We start from the raw sequence: 23,408 nt of genomic DNA on the forward strand, positions 1-23,408 counted from the left end.
GTCCATCAACTCCCTTCACTAGGCAAAATTACAATTCTGCTTAGATTTAAATCTCTTCAACACCTACACTTGTACAGCTAAATATGCATGTAGAAACACACAGCAACTCTGAATGATCTCACTTCAAAAATTCAATTTGAAAAAGTGTTGGAGGACTCTGAAGGCTGCCCACAATCATACTATATTTCACTAGTACATGTACTTTCCACTCTCCTTGAGGACGATTTCATACCTTCTCCTTTCTTCTTAAATTTCTAACACCTCCATCCTAATACTCCCAGTTGATGGCTTTGCTTTGTCTCCACTGAGAAAACTGAAGCAACTAGAAGGAATCTCCAGAAACTCTCACAGCGACATGTATTCACCCACAATTGAACCCGTATACTTTGCTTTCTCTCAAGTTTCTGGATAATGATTATTTACTCCTCTCTAAAACCTTCCCTTGTGCACTAAATACAATTTCCATCACCTATCCAAGAACTGCACAATGGAATTGATTCCCTTTTCTCTGCATTATTAATTTTTTATTATGTAGTAGAGAAAATCACCACCAGCAAAAATGTTATTTTTCTCCCATTTTAAAAGAATCATCTTTTAAACCCCGTTTCACCTACCAGCTATAACTGATTATCTTCTCCCTTCTGCAGCAAAATATCTTCAGATATTTGACTATACCCAGTAATATCAATTCCATTTCTCCTAATGCTCCTTAATCCTCGCCAGTCAGATTTGCCCCCTGATCATTACACCAAAACTATTCATGTCAAGATCACCAATTACCTCCAAATTGCTAAATCCAATGGTCACTTTTCAGTTCTTATCAACATCAAGTATATTGTCCTTGACATATTTTCTTCACTTTGCTTCCATGATACCACACTCTTGATTCTCTTCTAACAATATTATTTTTACATCTCAACCTTCTTTGTTGGTTTCTCCTCCTCTTCCAGACCTCTTAATGCTGGAGTTCCCTAGATCTCAGTCCTGTATTCTCTCCCTCTCCTCTGTCTGCATCCACTACACCGTGGCCTCAATCAGCATATACATTTTAATAACAGCAGCCATGTCACCCGAATTTAAACTTCTTTCCCAGACATGTTTTCTGAACTTCAAACTCCTATACACAACTGCCTACCTGCCAGATGCATTGAGTTGCCAAATAGATATCTCCCACTGACTTGGCCAAAACTGAACGTCTCATTCCCTTCCTCCTGCAAACCTATTCCACTCAGTCTGTTTTGTTTTTTCATTTAAATGGATGACCCATCCTTTCAGTTGCTTTCAGACAAAAATCTCGGCTTCATTCCAGATTTTTCCCTTCTCACATCCATATCCAATTTTTGGGAAATCCTGTTGTAATATCTTAAAATATATCCAGTACCTAATCATTTCTCACAATTCTCATTGCTACCAACTTGATACCAAGCCATGATTATTATTATCCCAGTGATTACTGAAATCATCTCTTAACTGATTTTCCTGCTTCCACCTATGTGCAAATGATTTCAACACAACAGCCAGTGATCCTTGTCAAATCTAAATCATATCAAATCTCTCCTCTGCTCCAAACCCTCTACCAGTTCCTCTTCTTAGAGTGAAACTCAAGTCATTACAAGCACCAACAAGGTACTATAGTAACTGCAAGATCAGGCTCCACTTCCTTTCTGATCTAATTGTTCCCTCACTCATTCACCTCCAGCCACCTGAACTCCTTACTGAACACACCAGACATACTTATGCTCTAAAGGCTTTCACTAGCATAACTCTTTCTTGGGATGTTGTCCTCCAGATATGTGCTTGCCTATGGCCCTGAACTACATCAAGTCTTTGTTCAGATAACATCTTCTCAATGACATCAATTTTCACCATTTAAGTGAAAAATGCAACCCAACCCCCTTCTCCTTAGCTCTGCTTTGTTTTCTATAGCATTTATTACTTTCTCTTATCTAAATATTTTGTGTGTCTGTGTGTATGTGTGTTCCCCTAATGTAACCCTAGTGCCTAGAATAGTAGACACATGGTATGTGCTCAATTAATATATAAAATAATAAATGGATCAAATAATGAAGTATAAGCTTATCAAACCTACACCCTACACACACACACACAGCTCTAAAGAGAACTGGAAATTTATCCTTTATAATTGAAATATGATGATAATATACATCTAAATGATAATTAATAATTCTATATACAGAATAATAGAGTCTCAAAATTGTGAAGAACCTTAAAGCTCATATAATCCAGTCATGTATGCGATGTTTATGTTTCTTCTACATGTTTTCCCATAATAATTTTCTAGTCTATTCCTGAATACTGCAGTAATGGAGGACCTTTTGCATAATTGGCAATGAGACAACTGAAATTCAAGGTTGGTTAATGTTGCTTGATATTTTACAGCAGTTAAAGACAGTAGGAATGATAGAATCTGAAACCAGGTCTCTTGCCTGCTAGTACCCTTCATTACACTCAACTCTGTATAGAAAACCTTTAGTGCATTTAAACATATGTTTACTGAATCAACCAAATGACTTCTTTAAAACTGGCAGTTACAAAATTTTTATATAATTGCAGTCAATTTAAAAACATTATCAAGAGTCTACAGATGTAGATAACCCTCAAAAAAAAACCTTGAAAAACACTCACTCATTTTAAAATTGAAACTCTTTTGTAAGTTTTCTCATTATCGGGCAATGAGGTTGATAAAATAGTAGCATCAACTGATACTACGCCTAGGGAAAGAGAATTCACAAAATATCTGAGGTAGAGAATTCCACTGGTAACTTCAAAACACCACTATACTACGCTCTAAGAAATCTGCCTTCACGTTAGAAAGAAGACAAAAATGAAAGCAAGAACAGAAATAATGTAGATAAAACAAAGCCCTTTAAAGTTTCCCTCCCAAAATAACTCAAGCAAAGACTGACTCTATCACTTAGAAAAGTCACTGTACGTTCTACTACTAGGTGACTAGAAAGAGGTACTAAAAAGAAACAAAACCCACAGAGTATGTCTGAATTGTGAGTTTTTCATATTTTAATTATGTTTTGGAACTCTGCTCACCATAGCATGCTGTGATACAAAGGAAGAAAAAACTAATAAATTACAAGAGTCAATGAAATGGTCATAATTAGGGTGTCTAAAGACAACACAGCCATCACGAATAACAAAGTGCTCAGTGGTGTCATTAAACTGCTTAAATTTCTAAAGATCTTCCTGTCAGAGTTCTTCTGTAAAGGTGTTATATTTAACGGATAAAAGGACAATTTTTATTACTGTGAGACTCTGAAATGTAAAACAGCTTGACATTTTTGATGCACCATGTCACAGCATATCATGCTCAAACAGACTTTATTCTGTGCAGCTCAATTATATATACTACCAAATGTAAAATAGATAGGTAGTGGGAAGCAGCCGCATAGCACAGGGAGATCAGCTCGGTGCTTTGTGACCTCCTAGAGGGGTGGGATAGGGAGAGTGGGAGGGAGACACAAGAGGGAGGAGATATGGGGATATATGTATATGTATAGCTGATTCACTTTGTTATACAGCAGAAACTAACACACCATTGTAAAGCAATTATACTCCAATAAAGATGTTTAAAAAAAAACTTTTAAAACTTCAAAAGAACACAGTGTCTTAGAATCATTTCTCAGAAGGAGCAAATTCTTGTTACCATGTTAGAAAACGGAAAAACTTTGTTTTTAAAACAAAAACCACACCACATTAAAATATTTGTAAACTGATTCTCTTGAGTATTTTTCCTCCAAAGACTCTCTATATCTACTTGTGCTCTTGTTTTGTCATTATATACATATTATATACATATATAATATATATATATGCATTTGCTTATATATACATTATACAAATGTATATATTAGTTTCTTGGGTCTAGAAAGTTAAAGTTACGGGAATAGGACTTTAGAATTGTAAGGAAATTTACTGGGAATCTACTCCAACCTCCAGATTTTACCAACAGAGGAACAGAAGTGAACAAAATTTAAAAACAAACACATCAACAGAATCCAGGTTAAATAGAATCTCTGATGGACCCTTATATTTTATGTCATATACATATTAGGTTTGAAGATCTTTGTTTGAATAGATTAAAAAATGACTTCAACTGCAAAGATTACTACCTGCATGGAAAGTCATTCACAATATCCTTCATGTTTTAAATTACTTACCTGCAAAGGTTAAATAAATGTAAGAACCACAGTTGATTTGCCAGGTAAAGAGAAATAATATTATATGCTTGCTCTTATTTCAAAGCTAAAAAAGATACTATCTTAAAGATATGGGTCACACCCTGAAGTATGGTAAGTATGTACATTCGAGAGGACATCTATTATTTTTCTTTCTTTTCCTTATTATATAGTTCTACAAAGAAAACAAAAAAGCAGACCAAACCAGTGCTGACAAAATTACTTGCGGTGCATAGTCAGTTGTGACTGTTCATGTGGGAACAGAGTTTGGGATTGTAAACAAATCCTTGCTGGAGAAAAGATAATTTCTTAGACCAGTGTTTGTTTTGTTTTTTCTATTTTAGTGTTTATGAGAATTGCCTAGTAATCCTTTTCAAAATACAGATCTAGGCTCTCCTGTCAATGCAACCCCAACCTCCACCTACTTGGAGATTTTAATAAGCATCCTACTTGATACTAAGGCACTGGGTGTATCTGTAAGGTTAAGGGAAACATTTTTCTCATCCTGTCTGCCCTCGACCTTTAGTATACTGATTGTTTCACAAAAGTACTTAATTCGAGAACTGGAATAACTCTAACTGCCTCGACATATAGAGAATTATTTTGGCTTGAGCACAACTCAGAATCTGAAAGATTTGTGTAATTATTTAGCCATTTTTAAGAGGAATATTATTGCCACTAAGTATATCCCTATGCTACTAAACTGCAGGAAATAGATATAAACATTTTTACCATTCATGGAACCTGATTTCAAAGGTCTTCCTAGGGAAGAAGTTACATAGGCAAGCACATGACAGAATTTGTCAAGGGATCTGGAAATAACTCAAGCTAATATATTAACCACACAAAAAAAAGTAGGTGGAACTTTCATCTTGGATGACAATATAGCCAATTTAGGGGCAGTTTCAAGGTTAGGAGACTGAAGTGAAAAAGCAGGGTGACTATTAACAGAATCAAAGACTCTCAGATTTGGAGATAGCTAAAGACATTATCCAATATAGTTACCCACCCTATCCTAATGATATAATATTCTTGACAAGGCCTTGATAGTTTCTGATTAAATACTTCCTGCGACAGGAATGAGACAGGAAATTTTTTTTAAATGTAACTATGTTTATCCCATTTTAAACAACAGGGTTAGCAAAAAATAATTAGAATATATGGCTTTGAGTTTTTACACTAGGATAAGTTTTTACTTCTTAGCAATATTGATTGTGATATTGCTTCTTTGTGCTTCCCTAAGTTTGATTAAGTATTTGAGCCACATAGGAAAAACCCATGATTAAAATGAATGTAGCAATTAAACTGTGCTACTAATGCAGTAACTTTGGGGAAGTTTTACTATAAATGGCAATCCCCATTCTATTGCTGCCAGGCAAGGCAAGGAAGAAGTAAATTAAAGAAAAATAAAAGACATGGACACACCTTGACTTGCTAGCAGGGTCATTTATATGTCTCCTATCTGTACTACTTCTTGAAACCCAATCCTACTCTCCCTACCCTCACCTCATCAGTGGGAGGAGGGGTGTGACTTGATGGGGACTTAGCACAGTCAGGCTGTAGTCTTCAAGGAGTCATCTCCAGATGACTTGTCACATCCATCTTGGAGAATAGGTTCTTAAACTGTGACAGTATCCTACTGTGTGGAAAAGAATTGGGTAAAAAAAAGGAAAAGCTAGTTTTTCTTTATTTACTGCATCACAGATTAAAATCTTATGTCTAAAAAACTTACATACTAGGAAGACCCATGATAATTTAGCATGGTGGGTCCTGGGAGTGACACAAATAAACAGTTTCTACTGCTGACCCCAGGACCTGCTAGAATTTAAAGATGAAGTGACACGCATATTCCCTTCTCCCTATCAGAGGGCAAGTTTTCGAAGTGGAGCCTCTGCATACCTTTTACCCATGAGCCAAGTTGCCTAGACTCTTAGGACAAACACTAAAATACGGAAAGTAAGGTTTTGCTGAATGTCATTGATTGGTTTGTTTGTAGGCTCTCAGACGGTTAACTTTTACTCCAGACCTGGATTGAAATGTATGTTCTTCAAGTCAGAAATAATTATCATCTCTCTAGTAAGGACACATAAGTTACTGCAGAAACATAGTGAACCTAGCCCAAACAAATGAGAATGATCAAAAGAAGAAAGCAACTAATTCTATAGATATGTGATGAAAATGATTAGAAAATCGAACATTTTTCCAAAGAGACAAGATGAAATGAGTGACCCTGGAATCACCACTGACTGCCATTAGTTCTAGCCTTTGTAAATAGGTAGAATACTTATCATCAGTCTTCAGAATGTCATCCATTCAACTATTTTGAAATTTCTATTTTGTTGCTTAAATATTCTATTCTGTAGGCTAATCTGCCACGGCTATTTTACCAATTTTGATGCTCCCATGACAGGGATTTAAGACTTTATCTTCTTCTAAACCTAGAGTTTCCTCTGCTCCTCTTAAAGAACTGGCCACTGCAACAGAAAACCAAGATAAAAGTAGCTTAAAATGTCAAACAGATATATTATCTCAAGAACCTAGTATCTCTCCACCCTGACACTGACAAAATTCTGATTATGACTAATTTATATGAAATAAAAATTACATTTACATGACATTTAAAAGTAAAAAATTTTAAACTTACTAACAAGTTGTAAAGATCTAAGGCACCGAGAGATGTTTTGAAAAGTATTTTGGAAGATGGTCCTCAAAGACTGCCTACAAATACATGAAATGGAGTAGAATTCTGGCAACAATAATTTATTTTTATTAACGCTAATAGCTATTCTACTGAATCCAGTACCAAAGTGTTATCATGGATGGAACTGGCTAGTTAAAATATCTGTATTGATCAAAATGAAAGAATACTTATGAAAGAATACTTATAATATAATCAGTTAAATTTCAGAGAGTCAAAATTAATGCAACAAGTGGATTGCATTCTAGAAAATATATATATTTAAATTCTTTGCACAACTTTCAAATTTTATTTTTCTTACCCTGCCAACTGTGCCATTGTGGCAAAGGTCCTGAAGTGCTTCATTAGAAACTGAGTTTGCTAGTTTGAGTACAGTTTAGGTTACTTTTCAACAAATGGGGTTGAATTGCTAAGAATCTGTCCATCTTTTTCTTCTGGTGATTGACAGCAACCATCTGCAGGGTGGCTGATCTGACTGGAAAAAGAAACTCAGCCTTCGTAAAACCCACTCAACTAGTAAAAATACATTGGAACATAATGACATCAACTAATCTGTAGTTATAATAATCTCTGATCACTATAAGCTCTTTATAATTTGAAAACAAACATCATTTCCATTAATTCTGGCAATAAACCTATGAAGAATTCAAGAAATGAATTATTAACCCTCTTTTACAGATAATCTTGCTGAACCTCAATTTTCTTAACACATCAGAATAACAAGATAAGTAAGTGACTGAAACAGAATCAGACTCAGGTATTTGTTCTCCAGCCCCATGCTCTTCCAATTGTCAGACAATTCTGTAAGGAATACCTGTTATGAAGATAAAGTCTAGAAGATACCCAAAACACCGAAGACTGTCCACAGCAAATCTGGATGCATTTATTGATTTACATAATTTATAATAGCATGTGAAGTGAAATGATTTTGAATCTGCTAAATAAGTTGTCTTTATTGTGTTGGCCAAATTTCTGATTGCTTAATTTCAAAAGGCCTGTCTAGTTCTTTTTTCACTTATTATAAAATGATTTTATGTGAACCTTTATATAAAATTGTCAAATTTAGGCTCCATAAGCTAAAGTAGGTCAGTGATTAATATCAATATATTCTGTAAAACGAAAGAGGGAGAAAGGGGGAAGAGGAAAGACACATTTTAAACAACCAAGTAACACTGAGCTTTTATAATTTGTTGCTCTTTTGTAAAACTCTCCATGTGGTCATCTAGAGCAGGTTTCTGTCCCAAGTTTTCTGAAAGACTCCTTTAAAAGAAGCTCCAAACTGGGATGCTGGGGTATTAAAATTTCAGTGAAGCATTTAAGAAAAAGTATGGGATATAAAGGCATCAACAGCCATTCATTGGTACTGGAAACACTACTTGATTAAATGAAAATCTAACTGCATTGGGTTTCTTACATTTTGTAAAGAACCTTCCAAAAAATGTCACCCACATCTACCTACTTTTCCTTACTCGACATAATTACTCCCCTCAAACTTGTTTTGTAAATGTATCACTAATTTTTAAGCATGAATAAAATATATGTGGAGCCCCATCCACCAGAGGGAAGACAGCAGAAGCAAGAAGAACTACAATGCTGCACCCTGTGGAATGAAAACCACATTCACAGAAAGACAGACAAAATGAAAAGGGAGAGGACTATATACCAGATGAAGGAACAAGATAAAACCCCAGAAAAAAAACTAAATGAAGTGGAGATAGGCAACCTTCCAGAAAAAGAATTCAGAATAATGATAGTGAAGATGATCCTGGACCTCAGAAAAAAATGGAGGCAAAGGTAGAGAAGATGCAAGAAATGTTTAACAAAGACCTGGAAGAATTAAAGAACAAACAAATAGAGATGAACAATACAATAACTGAAATGAAAAATACACTAGAAGGAATCAATAGCAGAATAACTGAGGCAGAAGAACTGATAAGTGACCCGGAAAACAGAAAGGTGGAATTCACTGCTGCAGAACAGAATAAGGAAAAAGAATGAGAAGAAATGAAGACAGCCTAAGAGACCTCTGGGACAACATTAAACGCACCAACATTCGCATTATAGGGGTCCCAGAAGGAGAAGAGAGAGAGAAAGGACCCAAGAAAATACTTGAAGAGATTATAGTCGAAAACTTCCCTAACATGGGAAAAGAAATAGGTATCCAAGTTCAGGAATTGCAGAGTCCCAGGCAGGATAAACCCAAGGAAAAACATGCCAAGACCCAGAGTAATAAAATTGACAAAAATTAATGACAAAGAAAAATTATTAAAAGCAACAAGGGAAAAACAACAAATAACATACAAGAGAACCCCCATAAGATTAACAGCTGATTTCTCAGCAGAAACTCTACAAGCCAGAAGGAAGTGGCACAATATATTTAAAGTGATGAAAATGAAGAACCTAAAACCAAGATTACTCTACCCAGCAAGGATCTCATTCAGATTCGATGGAGAAATCAAAAGCTTTACAGACAAGCTAAAGCTAAGAGAATTCAGCACCACCAAACCAGCTCTAAAACAAATGCTGAAGGAAGTTCTCTAAGTGGGAAACACAAGAGAAGAAAAGGACCTACAGAAACAAACCCAAAACAATTAGAAAGTGGTCATAGGAACATACATATTGATGGATACCTTAAATGTGAACAGATTAAATGCTCCAACCAAAAGACACAAGCTCACTGAATGGATACAAAAACAAGACCCATATATATGCTGTCTACAAGACACCCACTTCAGACCTAGGGACACATACAGACTTAAAGTGAGGGGAAGGAAAAAGATATTCCATACAAATGGAAATCAAAAGAAAGCTGGAGTAGCAGTACTCATATCAGATAAAATAGACTTTAAAATAAAGAATATTACAAGAGACAAGGAAGGACACTACATAATGATCAAGGGATCAATCCAAGAAGAAGATATAACAATTATAAATGTATATGCACCCAACTTAGGAGCACCTCGATACATAAAGCAAATGCTAACAACTATAAAAGAGAAAATCGACAGTAATACAATAATAGTGGGGGACTTTAACACCTCACTTACACCTATGGACAGATCATCCAGACAGAAAATGAATAGGGAAATACAAGCTTTAAATGACATAATAGACCAGATAGATTTAATTGATATTTATAGGACATTCCATCCAAAAACAGCACACTACACTTTCTTCTCAAGTGCACACAGAGCATTCTTCAGGACAGATCACATCCTGGATCACAAATCAAGCTTTGGTAAATTTAAGAAAATTGAAATCATACCAAGCATCTTTTCCGACCACAACACTGTGAGGTTAGAAATCAATTACAGGTAAGAAATATATAAAAAACACAAACACACAGAGGCTAAACAATACGTTACTAAATAACCAAGAGCTCACTGAAGAAATCAAAGAGGAAAGCAAAGAATACCTAGAGAAAAATGACAATGAAAACATCATGATCCAAAATCTATGGGATGCAGCAAAAGCAGTTCTAACAGGGAAGTTTACAGCAATACAATCCTACCTCAAGAAACATGAAACATCTCAAATAAACAATCTAACCTTACACCTAAAGAAACTAGAGAAAGAAGAACAAATAGTAAAAGGAAAGAAACCATAAACATCAGAGAAGAAATAAATGAAATAGAAACCAAGAAAACAGTAGCAAAGATCAATTAAACTAAAAGCTGGTTCTTTGAGAAGATAAACAAAAATGATAAAGCTTTAGCCAGACTCATCAAGAAAAAGAGGAAGAGAGCTCAAATCAATAAAATTAAAAATGAAAAAGGAGAAGTTACAATGGACACTGCAGAAATACAAAGCATCATAAGAGACTACTACAAACAACTCTATGCCGATAAAATGGACAACCTGAAAGAAATGGACACATTCTTAGAAAGGTATAACTTCCAATACTGAACCAGGAAGAAATAGAAAATATGAACAGATGAATCACAAGTAATGAAATTGAAACTGTGATTAAAAATCTTCCAACAAACAAAAGTCCAGGACCAGATGGCTTCACAGGTGAATTCTATCAAACATTTAGCAAAGAGCTAACACCCATTCTTCTCAAACTCTTCCAAGAAACTTCATAGGAAGAAACACTCCCAAACTCATTCTACAAGGCCACCATCATCCTGATACCAAAACCAGACAAAGATACCACAAAAAGCGAAAATTACAGACCAATATCACTGATGAACATAGATGCAAAACTCCTCAACAAAATACTAGCAAACTGAATCCAACAACATATTAAAAGGATCATACACCATGATCAAGTGGGATTTATCCCAGGGATGCAAGGATTCTTCAATATACACAAATCAATCAATCTGATACACCATATTAACAAATTGAGGAATAAAAACCATATGATCATCTCAACAGATGCAGAAAAGGCTTTTGACAAAATTCAACATCTATTTATGATAAAAACTTTCCAGAAAGTGGGCATAGAGGGAACCTACCTCAACATAATAAAGGCCATATACAAAGATCGGGAACAAGACAAGGATGTCCACTCTCACCAGTATTATTCAACACAGTTTTGGAACTCCTAGCCATGGCAATCAGAGAAGAAAAAGAAATAAAAGGAATACAAACCTCAAAAGAAGGAGTAAAACTGTCACTGTTTGCAGATGACATGATACTATACATAGAGAATACTAAAGATGCCACCAGAAAAGTATTAGAGCTTATCAATGAATTTGGTAAAGTTGCAGGATACAAACCTAATGCACAGAAATCTCTTGCATTCCTATACACTAACAATGAAAGATCAGAAAGAGAAAATAAGAAAAAAATCCCATTCACAACTGCAACAAAAAGAATAAAATACCTAGGAATAAACCTACCTAAGGAGGTAAAAGACCTGTACTCACAAAATTATAAGACACTGATGAAAGAAATCAAAGATGACACAAACAGATGGAGAGATATTCTATGTTCTTGGATTGGAAGAATCAATATTGTGAAAATGACTCTACTACCCAAAGCAATCTACAGATTCAGTGCAATCCCTAACAAATTATCAATGGCATTTTTTACAGAACTAGAACAAAAAATCTTAAAATTTGTATGGAAACACAAAAGACCCCAAATAGCCAAAGCAATCTTAAGAAAGAAAAACAGAGCTGGAGAAATCAGACTCCCTGACTTCAGACTATACTACAAACCTACAGTAATCAAGACAATATGGTACTGGCAGAAAAAAAGAAATATAGATCAATGGAACAGGATAGAAAGCCCAGAGATAAACCCATGCACCTATGGTCAACTAATCTATGACAAAGGAGGCAAGGATATAAAATGAAGAAAAGATATTCTCTTCAATAAGTGGTGCTGGGAAAACTGGACAGCTACATGTAAAAAAATGAAATTAGAACACTCCCTAACACCATACACAAAAATAAACTAAAAATGGAGTAAAGACTAAATGTAAGACCAGACACTATAAAACTCTTAGAGGAAAACATAGAAAGTACACTGTTTGATATAAATCACAGCAAGCTCTTTTTTGACCCACCTCCTAGAGTAATGGAAATAAAAACAAAAATAAACAAATGGGACCTAATGAGGCTTAAAAGCTTTTGCACAGCAAAGGAAACTATAAACAAGACCAAAAGAGAACCCTCAGAATGGGAGAAAATATTTGCAATCAAATCAACGGATAAAGGATTAATCTCCAAAATATATAAACAGCCCATGCAGCTCAACACTGAAAAAACAAACAACCCAATCAAAAAATGGGCAGAAGATCTAAATAGACATTGCTCCAAAGAAGACATACAGATGGCCAAGAGGCACATGAAAAGTTGCTCAACTTCACTAATTATTAGAGAAATGTAAATCAAAACTACAATGGGGTATCACCTTGCACCAGTTAGAATAGGCATCATCAGAAAATCTGCAAACAACAAATGCTGGAGAGGGTGTGGAGAAAAGGGAACCCTCTTGCAGCATTGGTGGGAATGTAAATTGATACAGCCACTATGGAGAACAGTATGGAGGTTCCTTAAAAAACGAAAAATAGAATTACCATATGACCCAGCAATCCCACTCCTGGGCATATACCCAGAGAAAACCATAATTCAAAAAGATACATGCACCCCAATGTTGACAGCAGCACTATTTACAATAGCCAGGTCATGGAAGCAACCTAAATGCCCACTGACAGATGAATGGTTAAAGAAGATGTGGTACATATATACAATGGAATATTACTCAGCCATAAAAAGGAACAAAATCGGGTCATTTGTAGAGGCACGGATGGACCTAGAGACCGTCATACAGATTGAAGTAAGTCAGAAAGAGAAAAACAAATATCGCATATTAACACAAATATTGGAATCTAGAGGAGTGGTAAAGATAAACCCATTTGCAAGGCAGAAATACAGACATAGATGTTGAGAACAAATGTATGGACACCAAGGTGGGAAAGCAGGGGGGGCGGGGATGAATTGGGAGATTGGGATTGACATGTATACATTAATATGTATAAAATAGATAACTAATAAGAACCGGCTGTATAAAAAAAATAAAATTCAAAAAAATGTGTATGTGGCAAATTGCCTTATGTCTCACGTTAGGCAGCGCTGAAAAGTCAGTTTTGATATGCTGCAATAGGAATTGATAATTGGCTTAAAGTTATGAACACTTAAAATGATTCAACAAGTGGATATTTGCCTTTCTCTGATATTTTTAAGGGTAATTATTTCATTATTGTTTTTATTGGGTGGAAGGTACAGAGCTGCTTCTGATACTAACTCGCTTACTACTTTACATTTCACTAATACCACTGCAGTAGGTATTGGCTATAATGGGGTAAAGACACTGAAAGTAGAGCTGGAGAATGGGACACAAATGAAATTTTAAAAGGAGAATCAAAAAGCAAAAGAGAGACCTTTGGCTAGAGAGAATGGGATAAAATCAAGGTAGTCTAAAGTCTTAGAATATGGTACTTAAACGTGCGGCCAAAGCATCAGGGTGATTTTTGAGTCCTTTGGATTCTTTCACTTACCTCAGAAGAACCACAAGACAATTTATTATGGTGGCATTTTTCTTTTAATATGACATATTCTTACATGTTTTTCCAGAAAATAAATTATAAGCGTAGTGACTACTTTATAACCATTGTTAATTTATTCAATTACTTGTGGTATTATAAAAGCGAAAGCAAAGCAAAAACACTTTTCTGTTACTTCTGTTAATAGGGTTAAAACCAGCAAAATCTACCTTTCTAATCCCTCCTCGACTACACACGTATTTTTCTCCTTCTGTCTCTATTTCTTTATTTTTTCATAATGAAAAACCACTCCTGAGAGCCCAGGCCAAGGACAAAACAATTTTGAAAACTATCAAGATCAAAATATTCAACTATTAAAAATAGAATTTTTTTTTAAAAAAGGATAAGGTAAAAAAAGGAAAAGCAAAGGTTCTTTACCTTGATCCTTTTTCATTACAAATTTGAATCATAGTGACTAAATTATAATTAAAGCATATTAATTTACTTGAATATTACTATCTAATACTAAAATGAGTACATTCAATAAGACATATGTTTAAAATTTAAATCTGGAAAAATGTTATTTCCTTAAATGTTTCATGCTATATGGCTGTTAACTCCAGTAGTGTGAAAAGCTAAAACACAGGAAAACAATATTGTTTTGAAATCTTAAAAAATTGATTAAGAAAGAAATTGATTACAAAGTCACACTATGCAGTTTTCATTAAAAGGTTATTTTCCACTTAATATTCTTGTTTTTTTAATCCTCAAATCAGTTCGGAACCTGTTTCATTCCTCATTTCAATTTCACTTAGGTTCGTATGTGAATTTTACATAGTTAACAACGTTGATGCTTAATAATCTACTTTTAAAATCCTTTCTGAGGTATTGAAAGCATCATGCTTTATTTAGAAACAGTAGCATAAAAATAATGAAATAGCCAAATATTTACATATATTAATTTCTCTGCACATGCATGATTGTTCTATCATTTTTCACATTCTGAAGTGGAACTCATCCATCATTTTTGATATCAGTGTACGACCAGTTTCTCGTGCCTTTTTCTTATTTCAGCAGCTTTTGTGTTTGAGTTTGATGAAAAAGTCTATATTGAGAATAGTAATGTTAGCAAATGCCAACTGATTTTTTTTTTAATATGCCAGGCACTCTTTTGCATATTTAAAATAGATGGACTCATTTTGTCCTTTCAACACCCATCTATAGGAGGTATTTTGTGATTCTCATTTTAAAGAAGAAGAAACTAACACATAAAAAGTTTAAGCAACTTGCCCAAGGTTTACCTATCTAGTGAATGGGAGCTAGGGTTTCAACCCAGGCTATACAGTTCTAGAGACTGGATCAATATACTCCCTCTATAGATCTTGTTTTATTTATAGTAAAACAAAAGAAACTAACCAATGGAAAACACTTCTCAGTTGTGAATATTAACAGAGCATTTTCTTTAATCATTTGGGATGTAAAATAAAATGTAATATACGTGAATTTTAAAGTCATGAATAACCTGGACAAATCTGTAGCACAATCAACAAGCATTTTCTACATTTTCTGAAATTCTGAAATTTACTGGACTCTTAAATTAAAAGAAAAACAGGGCTTCCCTAGTGGCGCAGTGGTTGAGAGTCCGCCTGCCAATGCAGGGGACACGGGTTCGTGCCCCGGTCCAGGAAGATCCCACATGCCGCGGAGCGGCTGGGCCCGTGAGCCATGGCCGCTGAGCCTGCGCGTCCGGAGCCTATGCTCCGCAACGGGAGAGGCCACAACAGTGAGAGGCCCGCGAACCGCAAAAAGAAAAAACAAAACTCTTAATTGTGTGGATAATAGCAGAGAGAACCTCCTTCACTCCCTATACAGAATCAGTTATTTGGCACCCAGAGTGCCCAGTTTAAGAATAAACTGAAAAATTCTTATCAAATCATTGCAAATTCTGAAGCTCTGAATAGTTCATTGTCAAAAAGGATTTGAGCAAGCAGGAGGTCAGTTCAGAAAAGACAACATGACAATTAAAAGATATATGTCCTCACTTTATTGAACAAAAATCCATCATTTTCTGCTGGGAAAAGCAAGAATTCTTTCCTTTAAAATTCATTAAATTTTGAAATATTCATGAAAACAGCATCAGAATGAACTCTTGGGAGATGTAACTTAATTTTGAAATAGCAAGGAAAATTCATATTAAGGTTCTGAATCAGAAAGTATGCGTGAGTATAAATACATACTAAGCTAGTTATATTTTCATTATCTTGTAGTTTCATCTTACCACATGGTATTATTTTATTTCCATGACAATAGATTGCAGTAGCTGCCCATTAGCTAGATTAAGGGGATTCATAACTGAATTAAGACAGGGCAAATAAGTAACCAATTGAACAATTTATAGTGAGATATTTTTATGGTATTTCTCAGATGACTTCAGTGAGATAAAAACATGATGGTTAAAAGTACTGAAAGCTGAGTTTCACAAACATTAAATGCATACTTATTGAAATATCATCTGTTAACTCACATAATTTATATATAAAGAATATGTAACTAAAACAAATTTGAATGTATATGTAGACTCAATACTTGAGGAAAATTAAGGCTGTAGTATGCCTATGCATCTTATATATAAGCTCAGAAAATTATTTTCCTATTTTGAAGTTCAGAACCAAAACCTGAAAATGATAGATAAGCAACCTATAGATTAAAATTTTGCTACATTTCTTAATAATATTTTCCTGCCTTTCCTTAGTGTTGAGACACGTTTTATGTACTAATTTACTCACTCACTGATTCATTTGTTCATTCATTCATTATTTAAGATAAAATGTCTCCTCTTGATGTTATAATAGATCCATCTATTCACAGCACAGTCCTTAAGTATGCTTACTTAGGAAACAGATAATCCTAGATTCCCAGCCTTGTTATTTACTAGTTATGGCTGTTGGCAAATTACTTTCTCTAAGCATCATTTTCCTCATGTATAAAGTGAGAATAATAATAGCATCTACTCAATAGGGTGGTTCTAAAATTTAAAGGAGATAATGTACAGAGCCTAGCACAAAGTTAATATTCAAAAAATATTATCAAATATTGAGTAAAAAATTAATAATGACTTTGACTACTGAAGCACTTAGGAAATCTTTCTGTAACACCTCATAAGAGCTGTGTAGTGTTCTATGGAAATAAACAATGAAACCTCTATCAATAAAGACTGAGCTATTGCAAGATGCTACCAGAAGGTCCAGTTGGGAATGCCATGACAGTACATCATGAAATACAAATAAAATACAAGAACTGTAGCAGGCAGAAAAAATACAGGAAGTAATTGAGCAAAATTAAGATATGTGTCTTAGTGGGTGATTATGTGTTATAGATCTTAGCAGGTGCTCAATGAGATCTGGGACAACATTGAACCTGAAGACTTAGGAACCTAATTGCTGTGGCATGCTCTGAAACTCACCCAAGGAAGAAAGGACTCAGTGGGAATTTGATCATGTTATATAATAGATATTTTCACAAATGTTATATAACTTAATTTAAAAATAAATGCCAAAAATTCTTGATGACCTGGGACAGTTTGCTTTTTAAAAGGTTATGTTGCCAGTTACAAGATAATTAAAAATCCTACATTATAATAATAACAAGTATAAATAATTAGGAAATAGGAACACATGTTGCTATTAGGAAATAGCAACATACGCCTAGCTCTTATTTTTTTTACATGAAATCTATAAACTTTATTCAGAATAATAAAGACTTGAATAAGTGAAGCGTTATACCACATTTGTGGATACGAAGATTCAATTAAAAAAAAAAAAAACCTAAAAAGTTTTGTTCAAAAGTTTCTAAAAGAGGACGTATTCTACACCAAGAGCGACCATCTCTGTAACGTACTTTCCAAAAACCTGAGTTTATATATTTTCCATTCCTTTATGATGAAACAGAGTTGAATAAGTGCAACGAGGACAAAGAATGTCTGTCGCCTGCCATATCAGTAAACAAAGCATGTTGTGACCATCAAGCAGTCTGTCACTGCAGCCACACCCACCTGTATAACCTGAGGGGATTCAGGATGGAGAAAAATGGGATACAGGCCCTAGGTAGTTAAGGTGCATATCAAAGGAATGATTTCAATAAGCCCAGACCTTTGCACCTTCCCATACATAGAAAAGTGCTAAATACATTAACTAGAGAGATCTGATTTTTCTTTAATTACCAGTCATCTTTTGATGTTCTGACTATCTGGGGTTGTTTGTTGTGAAACTCCTATATATCCTGGCTCCTCCCTTACCTCTTCAGAATAGTCCCTCAGAACTATCTGAGAGACTGTCTCCTTGGCTTAAGTTCTCAGCAAGTCCACCAAATGAAACAGAATTATCAGCCTTTAGGTTGTGCTTTTTTTTTTTCAGTCAATTTCAAGGAAGGCTATAAAGGTGTCGAACAGTGTATTATGTGCCTCATATTAAAATTAATTATTTCCTGGGCTTCCCTGGTGGCGCGGTGGTTGAGAGTCCGCCTGCCGATGCAGGGGACGCGGGTTTGCGCCCCGGTCCGGGAAGATCCCACATGCCGCGGAGCGGCTGGGCCCGTGAGCCATGGCCGCTGAGCCTGCGCATCCGGAGCCTGTGCTCCGCAACGGGAGAGGCCACAAGAGTGAGAGGCCCGTGTACCACAAAAAAAAAAAAAAAAAAAAAAAATTAATTATTTCCTGTAATCTAATTAATTCATAAATTTATTTAGGTTCTGTAATTTGGGACCGATTCTAGCAAACAAATCTTTGTCTATAGTCTTGAAATAGTAAATCCTCCTATTTACACTTTTGGGAGAGTAATTCTTGATACAGGAAGAGAGGGAGATGGAATTCTAAACGTTAACTAGTCTATATAAGAAATATTTTAGATAAATGTAGAGATAAAAACATTTACAAACACATTCTGAATTTAGTGATCATTAACCTTTCCTCCTAGGGTGTGTGAAAATTCATGTTGGGACATCTGTATCTTCAAGTTTTGACATAGTTCCTGCATAATACCACCTGCACTCTCTAAAGACCTTTTATGCTAATAGGTCACCATGGGTAACAATATTCAAATTCATGCCCTTAGTTCTAGAATGCAAACTGCCAGAAAAGTCATAGATTTTATTCTTTTTCTTTTCTCCTTTTGAGTCTAAACTTAAGTAACTTAGCAAGCCTTGTAGATTGCATATTTTATGACAATATAGAAGATAAATTTATTATCAACAAACTAACATTTTCAAATCTGAAAAAAATGTCATTTTTTCCATAGTGTTTAACACAATTGTCACTAAATATTTATTGATATAAGTATTTGATTTTTTCATCCTATCTCACTTCCTCAGTTAGACATTAAGGCAGCTGGCTAGGCCTATTTTGGTCACCAGCATACACCTATCATTCATTAACAGGCATTCATTCATTCATCTATGTTTATTGAATGTCTATTACTGTCTAGACACAGTTAGGGGTGCAGGGTATAATGCAGTAATCAAGGCAGACCATATCACTGCTTTCCTGTGGTTTATATTCTTGTGGGCAAGATAGAAGATAAACAAATAGACTCTGAATACATATTTGTAGAACATGTGAAAGAACAAAATGAATAAATATTTATTTTGATTTATTACTTTATATTCCTATTCTGAGGGAATCTGATTGTAATTATCTGTAAAACATTCTAGAAGAGTTCTTCTAATTCTCCATTTTTTTTTTTTTTTTCGGTACGTGGGCCTCTCACTGTCGTGGCTCTCCCGTTGCGGAGCACAGGCTCCGGACGCGCAGGCTCAGCGGCCATGGCTCACGGGCCCAGCCGCTCTGCGGCCTGTGGTATCTTCCCGGACCGGGGCACGAACCCATGTCCCCTGCATCGGCAGGCGGACTCTCAACCACTGTGCCAACAGGGAAGCCCCCAATTCTCCATTTTAAAGACAAATTGAAATAAATTTTTCCTACAATAGTAGGTTACCAATTATTCTTGATTTTACTTCCGTATCTATAAATATGCATGGATGTTTATGCACATTTATGCATATTGCTGTGACTGAACAAGTCACTTAAAGAAATAGATTAATGAGAATATTCAATGTAATCACTTTCCTTTTGAACCTTTTGCTTTAAGTCAGAAGTTTCCACTCTTTTTTTTGACCAGATGTCCATGATCAAAGTATAAAACAAGTGTCATTTTTCTATTCCACTCTGTCATAAAGTAATGAAACATTTATTAATGAACTGTACTAAAATGGCTACATTCAATTTATCAGAGTGCTCCTCTCAGGTAGCTCAAAAGAAGAGTAGGCAGCATCTGTGCGTGGATATATTCTATATCAGTCTTTCCCAATCAAGGAAATGCATATTTAACATATGAATAAAGAGTCATATATTTACTAAATATAAATATTTAAATGTATATACAAATAATATTTTCATAATCTATTAAGGGGCTTCCCTGGTGGCGCAGTGGTTGAGAGTCCGCCTGCCGATGCAGGGGACGCGGGTTCGTGCCCCGGTCCGGGAAGATCCCACATGCCACGGAGCGGCTGGGCCCGTGAGCCACGGCCGCTGAGCCTGCGCGTCCGGAGCCTGTGCTCCGCAACGGGAGAGGCCACAACAGTGAGAGGCCCGCGTACCACAAAAAAAAAAAAAAAAAAAAAAATCTATTAAGAAAATACAATGTGCCCAGAGAGGCTTTCATTTATAAGTTTTGGGTTTTTTTTAATTATTTTTTTTTTTTTTACATTTATAAGTTTTTATGTGGGCCCAACCCCATGTCATTTATCAAACTCATCAAACTCGCGTCTTTAAAGAAATCCATTTATGCAATTAAGAAAAACTTTGAAAACCAGCGTTCGTAATTTCACTGGTTATTGAACTATTATTCTACTGCTTTCCCTTTGATGTCAGTTGTCTTTTCCTGCTGTGGGTACTGGGCTCCTTTATGACCAAAGGTCGACCCCACGTGGCATTACAGGTCAATGTCACCTCGTTGATATGAATCACCAGTCATCTCACACCCAGCTGACACTGTTATTCTCAAATGGCTGATTCTATTTTTAAATACTAACAGTTTTTTTTCCAGGTCATTATTTGAATCCAGTAATTAAAGCCATTGTGTTGATCAATGACTTTGTTTCAGAACTGTGTTTTGTTTTTGTTTTTTTTAAATAAATCAGAAAATTGGGACTTCTCTGGCTGTCCAGTGGTTAAGACTCCACATTTCCACTGCAGGAGGTGAGGGTTCAATCCCTGGTTGGGGAACTAGGATCCCATATGCCACATGGTGCGGCCAAAATTAATCAGAAAATTACATTTATACTAAAAAACTATTTTTAGTAATATCTAGGATTTAGTTTAAAACTTTCAGCTTAATGGCACAAGATAAAAAGCCAAGTATTCATTGATCTAACACCTAAAAGTCATTTATCGGAACAAATTGTTATCAAAAGACAGCCATTACCTATCTTGCCAATAATACTACTTACTGAGTTTTACTCAAATCATAGACAATATTAACAGCTAACTAGCTAACAAAGAGAGGAGTGCCATCTTTCATTCTTACAGTGATGTAACACCCAGGGAACAGTATACAGACATTTTCTAAATGTTAGATGATGTCAGTGGCAAAATTAAAAATAAATATTTTCTTCCTTAAATGGATAAGTTGTTTGAAGTACGCATAACATCTTATTTAAGCTATGCAAGACTAGAACAACAATCTCAAGACACATAAGTTACATTATAATAATTAGAAATAATTTTGTTTACTTTATGACCCGTTTCCTTTAAAATACCCTAAACTTTAATATATGACATAACATGTCCTTGCTGCGTGGCAGAAAGAGCCAAGGACAAGGGAAGGGAGTTGGATTTTCTCCAAATCCTGTCACTGACTGGAAATGCTACCTCACGTGAGGTATTTAGTACCCCCTTGGTCTTAGTTTCCCCACTTGCAAAGTATGGAATCTAGAACAATTCAGTTTTCCCCACTTGCAAAGTATGGAATCTAGAACAATTCAGTGTTGAATTTTCTTATACTTCTAAAACTTAAAAGCCTATAAAGGTAGCTTATATTTGACGTAAAAAGTGTTATGAACTAGACTAATTTATATACCCCATTGATTTCAAGTATGCATTTTTTTTTTTTTTCCTGCAGCCTCTCCCGTTGCGGAGCACCGGCTCCGGATGTGCAGGCTCAGCAGCCATGGATCACGGGTCCAGCCGCTCCGCGGCATGTGGGATCTTCCCGGACCGGGGCACGAACCCGCGTCCCCTGCATCGGCAGGTGGACTCTCAACCACTGCGCCACCAGGGAAGTCCTCAAGTATGCTTTTTTAAAAGAATTCTTTCACTGCAATACTGATTCATTTCACCTGAAATTAAGTTTTCTTTACTCTGTAACAAAAACTAATTAATGGTAAAATGGAGATTATAGATTGCTTCTCACCCAGGTTTACGATAAAAGTTGGAGTTGGTTCCTAGAGAAGTAAAGACTCTTTGCCAAGTTACTATGTTGAAGAATTTAGGAATGACCAAATAAATAAAATAGGTGCAATTAATCTGAGCCATCAGCCTTAACCATGAACTACCTCCTCCTACGTCTAGTTCCTTTTCCAGTAAATGATTACTTCACAGATATTCAAGATGTTTTATGATAGCTTCTCTTTAGGACCTTTTAGAAATGCCATGTAATAAATTAGATCCCCAAATCTTTATAGTGTGTGATTAAACTAATCCATCAGCCTTATTATTTTCCTGTTTCATTGTCCAAATTGCCTTTTTCTATTTCTTAATCTCTTACTCCATATTTGTAGCTTCTGCAGCTCAAAAGATACTCTTTAAATGGTCCTTATACTCACTTGCTCAAACTCAATTGGTCATTTATAGATCTGAAAATATAAAATCTCACAAAAAGTATATTTGACATGCCCACAATGAAAACATAAAACCCTACCACTGTGTTGCTTGACAAATACTTGCTTTTGTTTTATTTTAATGTTATTGTTAATTCTCAGATCAACAGCTAGTGTGCACTTTATTAATTCCAGTATGTTTTCAATTTTTAAAACATACATTTCAGTGACTATGTCTATGTTAACTCCTTTAACACAAACTTCTCCCTGTTACTAGTAATTATCTTTTGACAGTACTGATAATAATGAAAAAAATAAAACAAAACATGGTTGTTAGAATCAAGGATAGAATTTTAGAGCTGAAAAATGACTCTAATCTTCCCATTCCTCTCCAGTAGATGTCCCGGTCTCAATACTCAACAATCATTTTTCATCAACACAGGCATTAAACTGTCTAAATTCGATATACTTTCTATAAAAGTTCTGCATCTTTACCATATACCCTCTATCCCTCCCTACCAAACATGCATACTCAACATGCATTTTTCAGAAATCAGACACAAGCACATACACACACACATAACACAGGCACAAACAAAATAGTTAAAAACTCCATCTAGCAGTAAATCAGTATGTA

At 35.2% G+C, this 23,408-nt stretch overlaps 1 protein-coding gene across 1 annotated transcript in view; it reads right to left on the reverse strand.

Moving 5' to 3' along the window:
- KCND2 (potassium voltage-gated channel subfamily D member 2) overlaps positions 1–23,408 on the reverse strand; it is a 467,928-nt gene that overhangs the window by 397,639 nt on the left and 46,881 nt on the right. The window lies entirely within an intron of this gene.

Source organism: Globicephala melas, chromosome 9, assembly GCF_963455315.2.
Source record: "Globicephala melas chromosome 9, mGloMel1.2, whole genome shotgun sequence".
Lineage (NCBI taxonomy): Eukaryota > Metazoa > Chordata > Mammalia > Artiodactyla > Delphinidae > Globicephala > Globicephala melas.